This window comes from Camponotus floridanus, unplaced genomic scaffold (assembly GCF_003227725.1).
Source record: "Camponotus floridanus strain SB8 unplaced genomic scaffold, Cflo_v7.5 scaffold11, whole genome shotgun sequence".
NCBI classification, from domain to species: Eukaryota; Metazoa; Arthropoda; class Insecta; order Hymenoptera; family Formicidae; genus Camponotus; species Camponotus floridanus.
The window spans coordinates 925,521-941,646 of NW_020229226.1; the positions used below are offsets into that span (position 1 = coordinate 925,521).

General features: G+C 36.4%; 1 long non-coding RNA gene across 1 annotated transcript in view; it reads left to right on the forward strand.

Annotated features, from left to right (window-relative positions):
- Positions 1 to 16,126, forward strand: part of LOC112639530 — an 89,609-nt gene that overhangs the window by 5,927 nt on the left and 67,556 nt on the right. Inside the window, exon 2 of the long non-coding RNA XR_003123556.1 lies at positions 4,887 to 4,979. This is a non-coding gene — a long non-coding RNA (uncharacterized LOC112639530). The remainder of the gene's footprint in view (positions 1 to 4,886; positions 4,980 to 16,126) is intronic.

The following is a 16,126-nucleotide window of genomic DNA, read 5'->3' on the forward strand; positions in this document are numbered from 1 at the left end:
TTGAGAAACTTTAATCAGAATTTCTCATCTACTTACATTTTCTTTCAAAACATAATAAGCTCTATTATACTTGGGAAATTAAAAAAATTTCTGTTAATAGAACTGTTAATAGAACCCATTCCAATATGAGTTATGAGTTATACATACAGTTGAATTTTTTATTCCTATATATTTAATAGAAAAAATTACATAACTTTCGAATAAAAGTTTAATGGATATAAAATTTGATAAATAAAAATTTAATTTGCATATAATGAAAAAAATTATTCTAAATATTTCTAAATATTTTTCTAAATTATTCTAAATATTTTTCTCTCTCTTGAACATAATATTGAGATACTTTATATAAAAGAATATTAATTAGTAATAAATATTTTATTACAATACTTTTATTAAAATACTTTTTTAGAATCCTTGAAATTAAAAGTTAAAACATATGCATTATATATATATATATATATATATATATATATATATAATGATATTAAACAGGTCACTAATTAAAAAAGAGGGAGAACGATATAAATTAATTTTATTTTTAGACTAATCAATAAAATATAAGTAATGAGAGAATTATTAAAGTAATATCCTAATGATCGAATTAAATGATAAATAATAAATTAATTACAAATTGCTTACTTCACATTGCTTTTACTGCTTCTTCATGATCGTTATATAAAATTCATTCGCGAAAATATTGTTAATTATGAACGTGCTCGTATTAATCGTAGAACATGATCAGTAGAATCATACGATTCTTTGGACGTTAATCGCAAGATATGCGCATTTTATTACACGAGTCTATCAGAAATCGACTCGATCAACTCTAGTTTTTGTAATTTTCTTTAAATTTTAGTACCAGAGTAATATGATTAGTATTCTGGTATTAAAATTAAGAAATCTACAAAAATCGGAATTGATCAATTTGATTGGCGATGATATGTATGAAATAATATAATGAAAGAGCAGCATGTGAAATATTTATATGGTAAATTACGATTCACTCGAAAATCGCGAAAATTTCAAATGCACGTCGTCGCATTTTACGCTAACATTTTACAGGAACTTTATCTCACATTATAACAAAAGTGAATAAATATATAAGTTGGAATGAAAGATAAATATTCGCGGACGGCGATATTGGAAAATATAGTTTAATTCGTCGACTTTTTGCACGCTATACATTTCGCGAAATGTACATATGCGTAATTAATAAATGATAAACATTTAGTTGTCTATTTTATTATTTATCAATCGTGTGGCGCAAAATTTAGATGCTTGTATATTGATGAATATATTGATGGTATATTTGATATAATACATTTCATCGATATACCCTAATAAAAGTACGGAATATTATTTCTTAATTATATTATTAATTATTAATTATTAATATTATTATTAATATTAATATTATTATTATATTATTATTATTATATTAATATTAATATCATTAATATTAATTTTTCATGCGTGTATTTGTTTACGTCACAATATAATTATAATCGATCGTACATAATTATTTATCAGCGAGAAAGATAGCAGCAATATTCGAGTGCCAAGAGTGGATCTTATTCCCATCGCAATATAACAAAGTACGCGTATAATTAATATCGGAAGTGTCGTGCGATCGACTATATCTTGCTGATTAGCGCGCGCGCGCGCGCGCGCGATCGTAATTAATTCGCGAGTGAGTTTTCGTACATGTATTATAAAGGAGCAGCAGGAAAGATAAACGAGATGGGAGAAAGAGCAGGAAGTTGAGGTGATCAATTGATATATTATTATTTTCTTCGTGCACATATTTGTTCTCTTTTTTCCGTCCTGTTTGATTAATGAAAGTTTATTCCTTTTCCCGCGTTGTTTTCCTTCAAAATAAAATAAAGTATTTACCTATCTTGCGCATATATTCGCTATCCAATCTCGCTGATATTCATCCACTTAAAAGCTTCCGCAAACAGACGTTTCGCGAAATCAACATAACGCGGCTCGATGGATTAACGCAAAATGTCATTGCAATGTTACGTCTCTGTTTGCGTGCGTTTTCGCGAGAATGGAGATCGAGGCTCTCTTGTTTTTAAATTTAAAAGTCGTGCCTGAGACGGCTCTCTTTTCATTCGATTCATCTAGTATCGAAAAGACATCGGCATTTTATGCAGCTTCCTCGGATGTATGCGTTTTTGACGATCCATCCGTAACAATGGCTGCCGGGAAAAACGCGTTTCGCATCCGCGCGTGTGTAATTGAAAATGAAAAGATGTATCATTTTCTCGATATGTCGTAAGAAAAATTGGATGTAACGTATCGATGTACGTATATACTCTCGTAATAATCCTCCTGCTCGTGTTTTACGATAACTCAAAGTCTTTGTTATGACGTAGTAAAACAGCAAAAGTCTCTTTCAATTTATTATCCCTTCCTTTCCGTTTGTTTTTTCCCATCCCCATTTTTCTCCCGAAAAATCCTGACTGCGTAAGAGATGGCGCGAGACGGGAAACTTTTCGGAAGGAACGGAAGTAAATTTCCCGGTTAAGACAAATATGTCAGGTGTTACATCCTCGGCGTCACTTTATTTGAAAGGAGGATAGAACAAACAGCCGGTTGGTCAGAGAGAGACTTGGTCGGAGAGAGTGAAAAATTTTTGCCGACCATACGTCGGAGATAGTCCCGGACATATTTGCCTGGCAAAAGCTTCGGACTAAAGAGGATTGGAGAGAGAGTCAAAAACAGGGTGGACATATTGTCACGGTGGCATCGCGCCAGTGTTTCTACGGTATCTGAGAACGTAAATTGAATCGTGTATTGGTCGACGATAAATCTGGAAGTCGTCCCACGTACCATATTTCCATCAACGAAATCTCTCGATCGAATCTCTTGCCTTTTATTTAATTCTGTCTCGATGAGAGCGGGAGGGAGACGCATGATTTATTCATTTATTTAGTCGAGAATAATGTTCGCGCGAATTATCGAGCAAATAGAAACGCAATGACAGCCATCTCGGCGATATAGATTGAACGTACAATAGCGTAGGAGAGAAAGATGTATTGCTCGCTACAGATCCCAAACGCAGCGAACCAATCACACGTTCGACATGGCACATTCATGAAATAATTTCCGCCCCTTTGACCGAAATATTAGCAGTCGGATATTCAATGGCTTATGCTCATAACTCTATTTAGCGCCTTTCATTCAACGCGTATGTGTGTATCGGGGGAATAATAAAATTCACACATAGAAAATCAGGTCGCCGTTTAATCAAGCTTGGCCGACACGGACCAAAAACATATCGTCGAGCATAGTTTCCGCGAATCGATCGCATCGTGTGTACTTGTTTAATCATTCGTTTACGAAATGGACGAGCAATCGATATGATTCCTAATAACTTTGACATTACGGTCTGTACCTTTTGCGAAAGCGCTCCAATTATTGTAAACAAGGTCAATCACGACATCGGGACATGAGACACGAAAACTGTCTCGTGGTAATGGACGTTTTGGAAATAATTTCATTACGTCATTTCTACACTGAGGAAAATCGTTTGTACCAACAAGACGTATATGACTGAAGGCATTTTGGTTAAATCAAACAAGAATTTCTAGTTATCATGATAAGACTCGATTTTTTATAACTAGAACGTTTAATAGATTTTACTATAAGGATTTGGTTAGTATTTTCTGGTTGGATCTATAAAATTTCTTGTTACATTAATTTCTTTGCTTGCTTCTTAACTTAACTCGTATTCAATATTTGCCATGAAATGTATATAAAGAACTAGTATTAACGTTAAATCCAAAGTATATTTTTTTCTCTTACGAGCAGTAGTGCCAGAAAGAGGACGCTAGCTCTTTGATTGTATGTTTTTGAGCTGCATCCTCTTCTTGCATCACTGTTTATCAGTTTAATTTCTAACAAACCGAATTTAAAATAATTTATTCAATAATTTTGATTGAATTTATCCAATAATCTTGTTGGAATTCAGAATATTAAACAGACTTTTGAGATTAGATGGAAAAAATTTTAGACGACTTGGTGCTGGCGAGTTTAGTATCATTAACCAGAAAATTTGGTAAATTTAACAGGAAAAAATTAATCAGAATTATCTGGTAATTCCTACAAGAATTCTGCACTGAGAAAAATCGTTTGATTGTACCAACAAGATGTATATGATTGAAGGCATTTTGATTAAATCAAACAAGAATTTCTAGTTATCATGAGACTCGATTTTTTACAACTAGAACGTTTAATAGATTTTACTATAAGGATTTGGTTAGTATTTTCTGGTTGGATCTATCAAATTTCTTGTTACATTAATTTCTTTGCTTGCTTCTTAACTTAACTCGTATTCAATATTTGCCATGAAATGTATATAAAGAACTAGTATTAACATTAAATCCAAAGTATATTTTTTTCTCTTACGAGCAGTAGTGCCAGAAAGAGGACGCTAGCTCTTTGATTGTGTGTTTTTGAGCTGCATCCTCTTCTCGCATCACTGTTTATCAGTTTAATTTCTAACAAACCGAATTTAAAATAATTTATTCAATAATTTTGATTGAATTTATCCAATAATCTTGTTGGAATTCAGAATATTAAACAGACTTTTGAGATTAGATGGAAAAAATTTTAGACGACTTGGTGCTGGCGAGTTTAGTATCATTAACCAGAAAATTTAGTAAATTTTACAGGAAAAAATTAATCAGATTCATCTGGTAATTCCTACGAGAATTCTGTTTCGTCCATTTTCCAACAGACATACTGATTGAATCTACCAGAATTCGAATTAATGCAACCAGATTTTTCTCAGTGTAACAATGTAATATCGTTTGTTTCAATCTTTCAGTCTTTAATTGCGCCGTCCCATCTCAATCTTTCCCATTATCTGTCCATAGATGAAACATCTGCCGGCAATTTGAGAAGTTGAAAGGACGAGGCAACCGACCAGTATCGACAGCAGTTATCAGATGACAGCTTCCACAGAGACGGTGAGTCTTATTCTTTCTTGATTATTATTCTTACGTCGCAATCGCGAGGACGGTAAGAAACGAGACACCGAGGGAAAGGAAATTATTTCGTAAAGAGAAAGAGTATAAATTTCATTCTTTTGTAATACGCGGATGATTACCAGGATTCTTCAAGTAGCCAAGGTGAGCCGAGGGCGTGCTTTTTAAGCTTTCCCGTATTCCCTTAATTTTTCTTGTTGCTCTCTTCTTTTCCCCGACGCTTCTTTCATCCCCGATCTCGGATCTTTCTTCTCATCCCCTTTCTTCCTCGACAGCGCGTTCTCAAAGAAACGTCTGTTGAATTATTACCCTCAAGAGAGACCAACTCTGGAATTTAACGCACGCACATCCCACGCGAAACGCATCTTTTTCATCGATTTCGCGAGATATTCATTTCATTCTCCAAATACTTTTAATAATTAAACGTTAATTTCGCAAAATTGTCATTTCGCGCATTGCAATTTCGAGTAAAGCTCTAAATCCCCGAGATAATGATATTGTTAAACATTGTTAATTACGAAATTGATTGTTTTCCCGCGCATTTTATCTTCTCTATCAAAGGGGGGAGGTTGAAAAAAATTTTTTATACCACTGCAATGACGGACAGAAATCGATAAAGGCGCATAAAAATTTGCCTCGCTCCACTCGATCATTCCATTAGTTTTGACGCTATCGCGACGCGATCGGTCTTGTCGAGGAGCTTTTTTTCCGCGGCGTTTTTCAAGTCGCGCGAATTAACAGCGGTACCGATTATACGATCCATTTACATCCCGCGTTTTCCCCGCCCCGTCGACAGACAGAGGCGACAGACAGGGCTGTTTCCGGGCCGCGAGCCCATTTTCCGCCCTCCCAAGTATACGCTTCGATGGTTGACACTCCGGAATATTATCATTCGGCTATAGAGAGCGGTCTTCCATTATCTATTCGCGCTACAACTACTCGAAGCTGCGGCCGCACCATTAAAACTAACGGAGGTCAATTTGTCCCCGCGCGCCACTCGACCTTGTATTAACATTCGGCGGAATAAACGCCGCTCGAAATCCAATCTCCTCGTTCCTGCGATTGTTAATAACCTTGGTCACGCTGGAGCGTGACTTTGAGACCCTTTTTTTTTTGCTTAAAAATGCGATTAAGCAAGCGGCTTGTCTACGGCTCGTCGAATAAAATTATAATCGGACTCGACGGAATCTTGACCAGGACCCAACCTTGTCCATAAAAAAACTCGCCTTATTATGCGTAAACGATTTTATATATATATATAAAAGAAGAAATACATATGTCAATATATCAGTATGTGAGCAGTGAGTAAAGCAGCATGTCGAGGTAAAAAAAAAAAAAAAAGAAAAAATGAGAAGCCGTTCCCCCCTCCCCCCATCGCGTTTACTCCAAGTCGCCTTTTATCGCGTCGCTCGTAACGACGCTTTTTACGACTAGTAGACAGGTTTGATCTTTATTAATTTCGTACAATAATGCGCGTTATACCCGAGTACGCCTGCGGCACGCTCGGTAGGGGCCGGGGGCCGGGGGGGGGGTTGAGGAAAGAAGGGGGAAAGGGGAAAATGGCGAAGCGCGAGGGGAGGGAGGGCGGATGGATAAAGACTGCGAATGGAAAAGCCGAGGGTGGAAAAAGGAGGGTGGAAAACGACCTGACTCGTTCCTCTCTGTGGTTCGTTTTAATTTTCCGCGCTCTGCCTCCGAAGCGTTCAAACGCTTTACAACGTTGCTGCCTATACCCACTTTCTTGCACCCCCTCTCCTCACCCCCCCTCGCTCTTCTCGCGGCGATCAAAGAGCCCGGATCCTCGCATCCGCGAGGAGATCGAGCGCGCATCGATGCGTTTCGATAACCGCAACCGATAATGTTTTGCGCGCAAGAATCATAGAAAGCGCGTGTCGGAAATTGTTTTTGCGTCAGGTGATATTTCGCGCGCGCGCGAAATATCAATCTGCGGATAATGAAAAATAAAAAGAAGGGAGCAGGAGGGATAAAAACCCGCTCTCGTTCGTCCGTTCGTAAAATTATAAATATTTTCGGAACGACGATACTCTTTCCTACCCCCCCCCCTCCTCCCCCCCTCGGATCCTGAGTGTATATGTACGTCAAGCGACAATAATAACAGTTGCAACGCGCAGTGTAACTGTAACTGCGCTCGCGCTGACGGTCCATAAATCTTGAATTAAGCGCGTGACGGTCACTTGAATTTAATCTACCCGATACTATTAAGATAACACCGTTCCTAATGATAATCCGAGCTTCGTACGTATATAGGGTGTTTTTTAATAAGTGCGGAGATGTGTTTAGGAGATGATTCTTTGTCGAAAATTAAGGGGGGTTATTCATATAAACATACCCTGCCTGTGAAGTTACATTACTCCAAAAATGGGGGTGAAAATTAGATTTTTATTCTTTTCTCAAATTTGGAACGAGAATTAAAGAAATGAAATTAGGTGGATATTTTCTACTACACTGAGAACAAAATCTGGTTGCATTAATTAGAATTTTGGTATATTCAACCAGTATGTCTGTTGAAAAATGGACGAAACAGAATTCTTGTAGGAATTACCAGATGAATCTGATTAATTTCTTCCTGTCAAATTTACCAAATTTTCTAGTTAATAATACTAAACTCGCCAGCACCAAGTTGTCTAAAATTTTTTTCCATCTAATCTCAAAAGTCTGTTTAATTAATGAATATTCTGAATTCCAACAAGATTATTGGATAAATTCAATCCAGATTATTGAATAAATTATTTTAAATTCGGTTTGTTAGAAATTAAACTGATAAACAGTGATGCAAGAAGAGGATGCAGCTCAAACACACACACTCAGAAAGCTAGCGTCCTCTTTCTGGCATTACTGCTCGTAAGAGAAAAAAAATATACTTTGGATTTAATGTTAATATTAGTTCTTTATATACATTTCATGGCAAATATTGAATACGAGTTAAGTTAAGAAGCAAGCAAAGAAATTAATGTAACAAGAAATTTTATAGATTCAACCAGAAAATACTAACCAAATTTTTGTAGTAAAATCTATTAAACGTTCTAGTTATAAAAAATCGAGTCTTATCATGATAGCTAGAAATTTTTGTACGATTTAATCAAAATGCCTTCAATCATATACGTCTTGTTGATACAATCAAACGATTTTTCTCAGTGTAATAAAAAGGTTATTTATTAATATTTTTTTCAGCCTCCCGTATTGATATAAGGGGATGAAACTAGCAACTCCTATTCAATTTTTTATTACAACTTTTTAATGCTTATATGAAAAACTCTCTTAATTTTCGATAAAGAATCATCTCCTAAAATTGTTCGCAATTATTAAGAAACACCCTATGTGTGTGTGTGTGTACGAATGCGATTCTCGAAGAGGGGAGGAAAACATTTGAAACGTGAGTACATTCTAGCGGTACTCCTCTCTCTCTCTCTCTTTCTCTCTCTCCCTCCCTCCTTCTCTCTCTCTCTCTCTCTCTATCTCTCTCTCTCTCTCTTTCTCTTTCTCTCTCTAGTCGTGGACTCTCTAGCGACGTACTTATACTTTGATGCACTTGGAGCCATTTGGTCGCGGGAGCGTTTCTCGGGCCGTAAAGCAGAAAGAGCCGAAAGTGTATCCAACGAGAGAGACTCGTTAGAGAGAAGAGCGGAGTTGGGAACCGAGAAGGGGAGTCGTAATATCGTAGTCGGGTACTCGTCGCGCGATGTACGACGACAATCAATCAGAATTTTCTCGTCGGTGCACGGACGTTGCATGTACGGTACGTACCTATGTACGTTCCAATTCCTAGACTAAGGGGGGTCGTTGAACTGCTTCCGCGGCGCTGCATCCAAAAATACATGGGAATTGGGGAGAAGCTGCCCGTGCGCCTGGAAACGTAAACGGACGACAGCAGAGGGATAAAGGCGACAAAGAGAGAAACTGAGAGAGAAAGAGAGAGAGAAAGAGAGAGAGAGAGAGCGAACGGTGTGCAAGATCACAAACGGATGCACAGAGAGGACATAGAGGAGAATGTGCAGGAAAACGTGCACCAAGGGAGACGCGCTACTAAAGAGAAATAGAGAACGGCCGGAGGTAGAGAGGAGAAACGACGAACAAGGTGGAAAAGCGCATTCCGATGTCGGCGACGAGGCGGCAAGGAGAGTGGTGAGGTGGGGCGGACGGGCGGGGGATGGGGGGAGGACAGGGCGAAATTTGGGAACTGAAGAGCGGATGGAGGAAGAGAGGGAAACGCGGAGAGGAAGAGAAAGGAGAGGACCGACGGTGGAAGAAGCGCGATGAGAGAAACACGGACTCCCCCTCTCCCTCCTCCCCCTCCCCCTCCCCTCGTCCTCTTTCCCTCGGGTGACAAACAGTGGACCGTAGTCAAGCTAGCGGAGCGACGGTGCGGATGAATATATATCGCGATGCGACTCCTCTTCGCGAAGTTAGGGACTCCTTTCTCTCACTCTCTCTCTCTCTCTCTCTCTCTCTCTCTCTCTCTCTCTCTCTCTCTCTCTCTCTCTCTCTCTCTCTCTCGCTCTCTCTCTCTCTCTCTCTCATCTATTCTTTCCACGCGGTTATTACGCGTAGACAGTTTTGGATCAAAAAAAGAAAGGAGGAGGGAGGGGGATGTAAGAATGGGATTTAAAAGTTCCGAACAAAAAAGGAGGACCGATCGAAAACACGTGAATACTACTTTGCGCTCCGAGCTTACTTCACTTTCGTTTATATTGAATCCCGCCGGTTATCCCGTATAAGGGTAGCGGTCGAAGTTGGCGACTTGAAGAGCGATTTTTTTCCCCCTGTTTTTTCTTCTTTTTTTTTTTCGCTAATTAGGATCCCGTCGATGTTTCAACGGAGCATTGTTTGCGTGTACTTTTAATATTTTTTCCCTTTACTCTTTTTTACTCCGAAACACAGAAGTAATCTGCGTATTAATTTGCGAGGAAATATCTGTAAACTCGTTATCCGGTGGCGCGCTTTAGTCTCTTTCAGGGCGTACAATCAATTTTTCTCCTGCAGCCAGATACATTGAATCATTACCGAGCCGCAGATGCTCTTAAATTGTGAAAGAATACAGATTATTTTTGAATCTGATTCGCGAAAATCTTGAGAAATAATCAAAGTATCTGTCACCTTTCTATCTTATTATAGATTTATAAAGGTACTCCGACTAAAATTGTTGTTTGGAAGCAATCTCAAGAGTGGTTCTTTAAATCTCCTCACAAAAGAATCCGCGCGCGGATTTTCTTTGAGCTTATTGTCGAAGGGAGTTACTAAGGAACGGAGGGAGAGAACCGAACTATCTTGAAAATAGAAATAAAAATTCGAGGCCCCCAATCTCGTCGATTAGTTACCATCATCTACTTCCATATATTTGCCGCGAGTGGAAAGTCGAACGTAGATCCTAACGGAGATTTAATACGCGGATGCATCGTGCACTCTTGGAATATGCATCCCAAGAACGTAACGCGTCAAGAGTGAAATGTGTCGGAATGCAACGATCGAAGGAAAATTACACCTCAGTATGCCATCATCGCGCATAGCAATAACAACATTACGTATGAAAATGGAGTGGCAGGGGTCGGACACGAGGGGGTCGTTATGTATTTGCCACATCGAGGGTGAACTTCAAGTCGATGCATAATGACGCGAGTAGGGAAGCAAATTGCAGGATGCAACGATGGTCTCTTTAAGGATGTTTTGTACCTATTTTCAAAATATTGAGAATTTAATGAAAATTGTACAGAATGTTCTTATATATGTTTAGAATCTTCAGTACAATTTTTCAATCGATTCACTAAAGCGTTCACAAGTTGTAAGGATTTTAATTTGCACCGAATTAACATGTGTGCTTATGGGAAACGTATAACCACGTCGATTCAAATGACAAAAACACATGAAAATAATATTCAGAATTTGTTTCAAATTTGCAAAAGTTTAGATACAGAGGAAATATTTGGTCAAATAATATTATTCAGAGGAAATATTTGGTCAAATACTAACTGGTTAAAAGCATATTAAATATAATTCAATGAAGTTAGCCATGTATCTGTCACAAGGCGAAATTCTCTGCCAAAAGTTAATCATTTCGATTAACAAAATTCGAAATATTTCAGTAAAAACGCAATAAATATTTAAAAATATATCTCTGTACTGTAGCTAAGATCAAATTGTAATATTCCACACAATTTCTCATACTCAAAATACAACCAAAAGTATATTCGTCAATATTGATTTTTAGTTAGTTTTTGCTGTACAAAACATCCTTAACGAGTAAGAAGTCATTAAATCGTAAAAGAAGTCATGACAAATTTGTCGATTGTTAGATAAATTGTTCTCGCACCTCGAAATCTTAAATATTTCCAAATATTTTAAATATAGTTACTTTAGAGCGATGTATCAATATGATTTTGATAATTTCATTTAAGGAAAAATTAATGAGTCTGAGGAGAGTGTAATTTTTTCATTTTTTTTATTATATTCCCTTTAAAATCATTCTCATTCCTCTATCGCTTCTTTATTCAACGATATTTATAAGAATGTTTTGTACCTATTTTCAAAATATTGAGAATTTAATGAAAATTGTACAGAATGTCCTTACATACCTATGTTTAGAATCTTCAGTACAATTTTTCAATCGATTCACTAAAGCGTTCACAAGTTGTAAGGATTTTAATTTGCACCGAATTAACATGTGTTCTTATGGGAAATGTATAACCACGTCGATTCAAATGCCAAAAACACATGAAAATAATTTCAGAATTTGTTTAAAATTTGCAAAAGTTTAGATACAGATGAAATATTTGGTCAAATAATATTATACAAGTACTAACTGGTTAAAAAGATATTAAATATAATTTAATTCTGTCATAAGGCGAAATTCTCTGCCAAAAGTTAATCATTTTGATTAACAAAATTCGGAATATTTCAGTAAAAACTCAATAAATATTAAAAAATACATTTCTGCACTGTAGCTGAGATCAAATTGTAATATTCCACACAATTTCTTACTCAAAATACACCACAAGTGAATATATTGATTTTCAATATTGATTTTCAGTTACTTTTTGCTGAGATTGTACATACAAAACATTCTTAACTGATTTATTTATCTCCTTTTTTTTTGAAGACTTGGTAAATTAAATTTCGGAATAATTTTTTTTGTATTTAAAATTTTAGAAAAATTTGGAAATTAAATTTTTAAAAGATCAAAGTAAAATTTGTAAATTGTAGGGAATTTCTTGCCGATCCAGGGAAATTACATGGTTATTAGGTCTTTTTTAAAACTTTCCTTGTACATGTATCTTTCGAATGAGATGTGTGGGAGAGCAGAAATGCGCGAATAGACTCGAATCGCGTTCAGAGATGAAACCATAGCGTGATACTCGGGGTAGACGGAACCATATCAACCAAGTTTAGTCTCTACGAGACGTTTGAAAATTTGCGCTTATACTACCCCTCCGATGTAGTCGTCGCGTAATTCTACAGCTCAAAGGGGAAAGAGACTGTGTGTAGACTGAATCGAAACTTTGGTTCCTGCCGTTTCAACTTGGTCTCGATGTCTCGAATGCACTTCGTCTCTCAATCTTCCATCTCCTCGACGGTAACGTCTGATACAGTGATCGTCAACTTTTTCGATTATCGTACTTTCAAATTCACTTTGAGCCGTCGACCTGGGGGAGCCCTGGGAGATTCAAAGCTGAAAAGAATCTTCGAAAACACCTACGTCTTTCCTATACCAGCCATTTACCATGGAAATTGCTTCGCTTGTATACAGACTAATGTGCAAGATTCCGGCCTTCGCTCGTACTTACACAAATGACAATTATAAATTATAATTTAAATTAACTGACGCTTATTCCTTATAAGTGCAATTTCTAGGATCGAATTGACTAGCTATTTAATTTTTAAACCGCTCATGTTTGAACTATTATCGCGTCGAACTATTATCGCGACAATCGTCGCGCGGAATAAATGTTGGCTGTTATTTCTTCCACGTAGAATCGGCCAACGATCGCCCTAATGCGGTCGTGCTATAATGTCGCCGTGAAATTAGATCGGTCGCAATAAATTAAATCGTAGCGCGAACGACGGAAGGCGCAAAATGGAGGCGGAAAGCGCGCGCGCGCGCGCGACTCCGCTAAAGTTCTTAACTGCGGCTCCGTAACTAAGTTGCCACCGGGCTCGTTTGGAACTTAACCGATGAATAACTGCAAAATAATCAGCTTAAATATTCATGCTCCGCGTTCGCCGTCGCTGTAGTTTGTCCCTTGATGCCGCCAAAACTTGATTACTCCTCTTTTTCCACTAGTCCCCTTTTCGAGATATGACAGAGATATCATATCTTTTATTTGTGTGTATAATCCATTTTAATCTTAAAATGCGTTTTGAAAAATACGTTGGACTCGAAAAAAAAATATAGGAGAGTTGAAGAAGAATATTATTTAGAATGTTCAATAATATTCTGTTCGATAATTTGAATTAAACTGATTAAATTTTAATTTAGAGAGAAAGAGAAAGAGGAGAGGGAAATTTTATTCCAATATTACACGTTATTTTCATATTATTGTATAAAATAAAATATATTATTAAAATATATTAAAAAGTAAAATATATTATTGTATAAAATATATACTCTTTCGTATTTTGACATTTCCATGCTATTTTCAACTTTAGACATCCATTTTCTTCCATTTTCTCGTTGGATAATTCGTCTCTTGATGCCATCAATGTTATTTCTCTTTTTCCACTAACCTGCTTTCCAAGAGATATGACAGAAACGCTTCCATATATATTTGTATGTATAAATAATCCATTTTAATCTTTAAATGGACGCGTTTCAAAAAATACATTGGATTGAAAAAATATGGGAATTAAAGAAGAGAGAATATTTGTGGTTTACAGCGTGTTTCGCTATAAATTATTACTCAAAGAGTGACAATAAGGATAATTGTTCAAGAATTAGAAAAAGAAAAAGGTAAACTTTTTTTCTTTTTTTAAGAAAATTGCAATTTTTCTTTTGTGGCTCACGACAATATTGTTTCCCTCGACAGTTTGAGTTGAATACAAGGAATAGACAAAATGGACACCTGAAAAATATACTATATCTGTTTATTAATAAGTTATTGGGCCATCATTTGATTTTAATAAAACTTTAATTCTCCTTGCAATAGAATCGTACATTTTTTAAATAATCATTAGAATATTGTCCCTAGTCGAATATTGTCTCATTCTTTTATCAAAATATCTGCCATGTGCTTTAGAGATGTTGGAGGAGGAAATATTTGCTTTCCACTCTCTTTTCCAAAACTGCCGACAGTTCAATGATTCAATGAAATTTAAATCAAGTAATTGTGCTGGTCAGAGAAGATGTTGAAGTTCAATTTGATGCAAATCAAGATCGAACTTTTCTTGCTAAGCGGATGACGTTGAAATAATACCATCTTGAAAAATGGCATTATTTGATAGAGGAATGGGACAATATTCCACTGGAGATTATTTAAAAATTGTATGATTCTATCCCAAGAAGAATTGAAGCTGTATTAAAGGCAAATGATGGCTCAATATCAAATATTTATTTTTCACACTGAGAAAAATCATTTGATTGTATCAACAATCGTTTGATTGTATCAACAAGACGTATATGATTGAAGGCATTTTGGTTAAATCAAACAAGAATTTCTAGTTATCATGATAAGACTCGATTTTTTATAACTAGAACGTTTAATAGATTTTCCTATAAGGATTTGGTTAGTATTTTCTGGTTGGATCTATAAAATTTCTTGTTACATTAATTTCTTTGCTTGCTTCTTAACTTAATTCGTATTCAATATTTGCCATAAAATATAAGTTAATACTAATTCTTATATAAAGAATTAGTATTAACATTAAATCCAAAGTATATTTTTTTCTCTTACGAGCAGTAGTGCCAGAAAGAGGACGGTAGCTCTCTGATTGTGTGTGTTTGAGCTGCTTCCTCTTCTTGCATCGCTGTTTATCAGTTTAATTTCTAACAAACTGAATTTAAAATAATTTATTCAATAATCTGGATTGAATGTATCCAATAATCTTGTTGGAATTCAGAATATTAAACAAACTTTTGAGATTAGATGGAAAAAATTTTAGACGACTTGGGGTATTATTATTATTTAGTTATTATTTAGTATTATTATTATTATTTACTATTTAGTATTATTATTAACCAGAAAATTTGGTAAATTTAACAGGAAGAAATTAATCAGATTCATCTGCTAATTCCTACAAGAATTCTGGTTCGTCCATTTTCCAACAGACATACTGGTTGAATCTACCAGAATTCTAATTAATGCAACCAGATTTTTTTCTCAGTGTAGTATTTATTTTTCAGGTGTTTATTATTATGTCCATCTTCTGTAGATTACAAGACTTTGACTTAGAAATTATATTTCAATGAACCGGGTGTGGAACCCTAAAACATACACAAATCTCACGCGATTTGACATCTCTTGTGCTACTTTCGATCTTAAATACCCCGTTCCAACCTTCCTCAGCACGACTCGCTCGATTTGCCGCAGGATGTAATACTACCGGCGCCGGCCGAACCGTATAGTTCGAAGGAGAAGATTGCAGAGTTGGAAGCCTCGTTTCCAGCGGACTACAACAAAGGATCTCCGCTTGAATGTTAGGTGTACGCCTTCGCTCTCGTTGATAATTACGATATCTCCTGACGTGTACAAATCATTTCGCGTTCCGTTAAACTGTCACTTTAACACCGTATAATTCATCAAAAGGATATACCGAGTATTACGTAATTACGTAATTTGCGCTTGAGCCGCGTAGGATGGGAGACGCGAAATTGTAATATTCCATATGTGCGTGAAATGCAATTAAGTTTAGTCGGCCGATTAGAGGTCTCTTTCATTTCTCTCGCTCCCGATTTAGTATGGTATGGTTTAGCGAAGCGAGTCGAACTTAACAACATCGAGCAGCGAGTTTACCGTTTGCTTAGATTCCTCCTCGTTTTTGTGCCTCTCGACTTCCTAGGCGGAGTCATTGACTGTACGCCATTTAATATCGCCGCAGGAGCTGATAGAATGGGTTTTCTATCAGTGACTCTCACGTTTTCCTCAATATTTTATCTCTTTTTTGTAAAAAATTTCGATACTCAT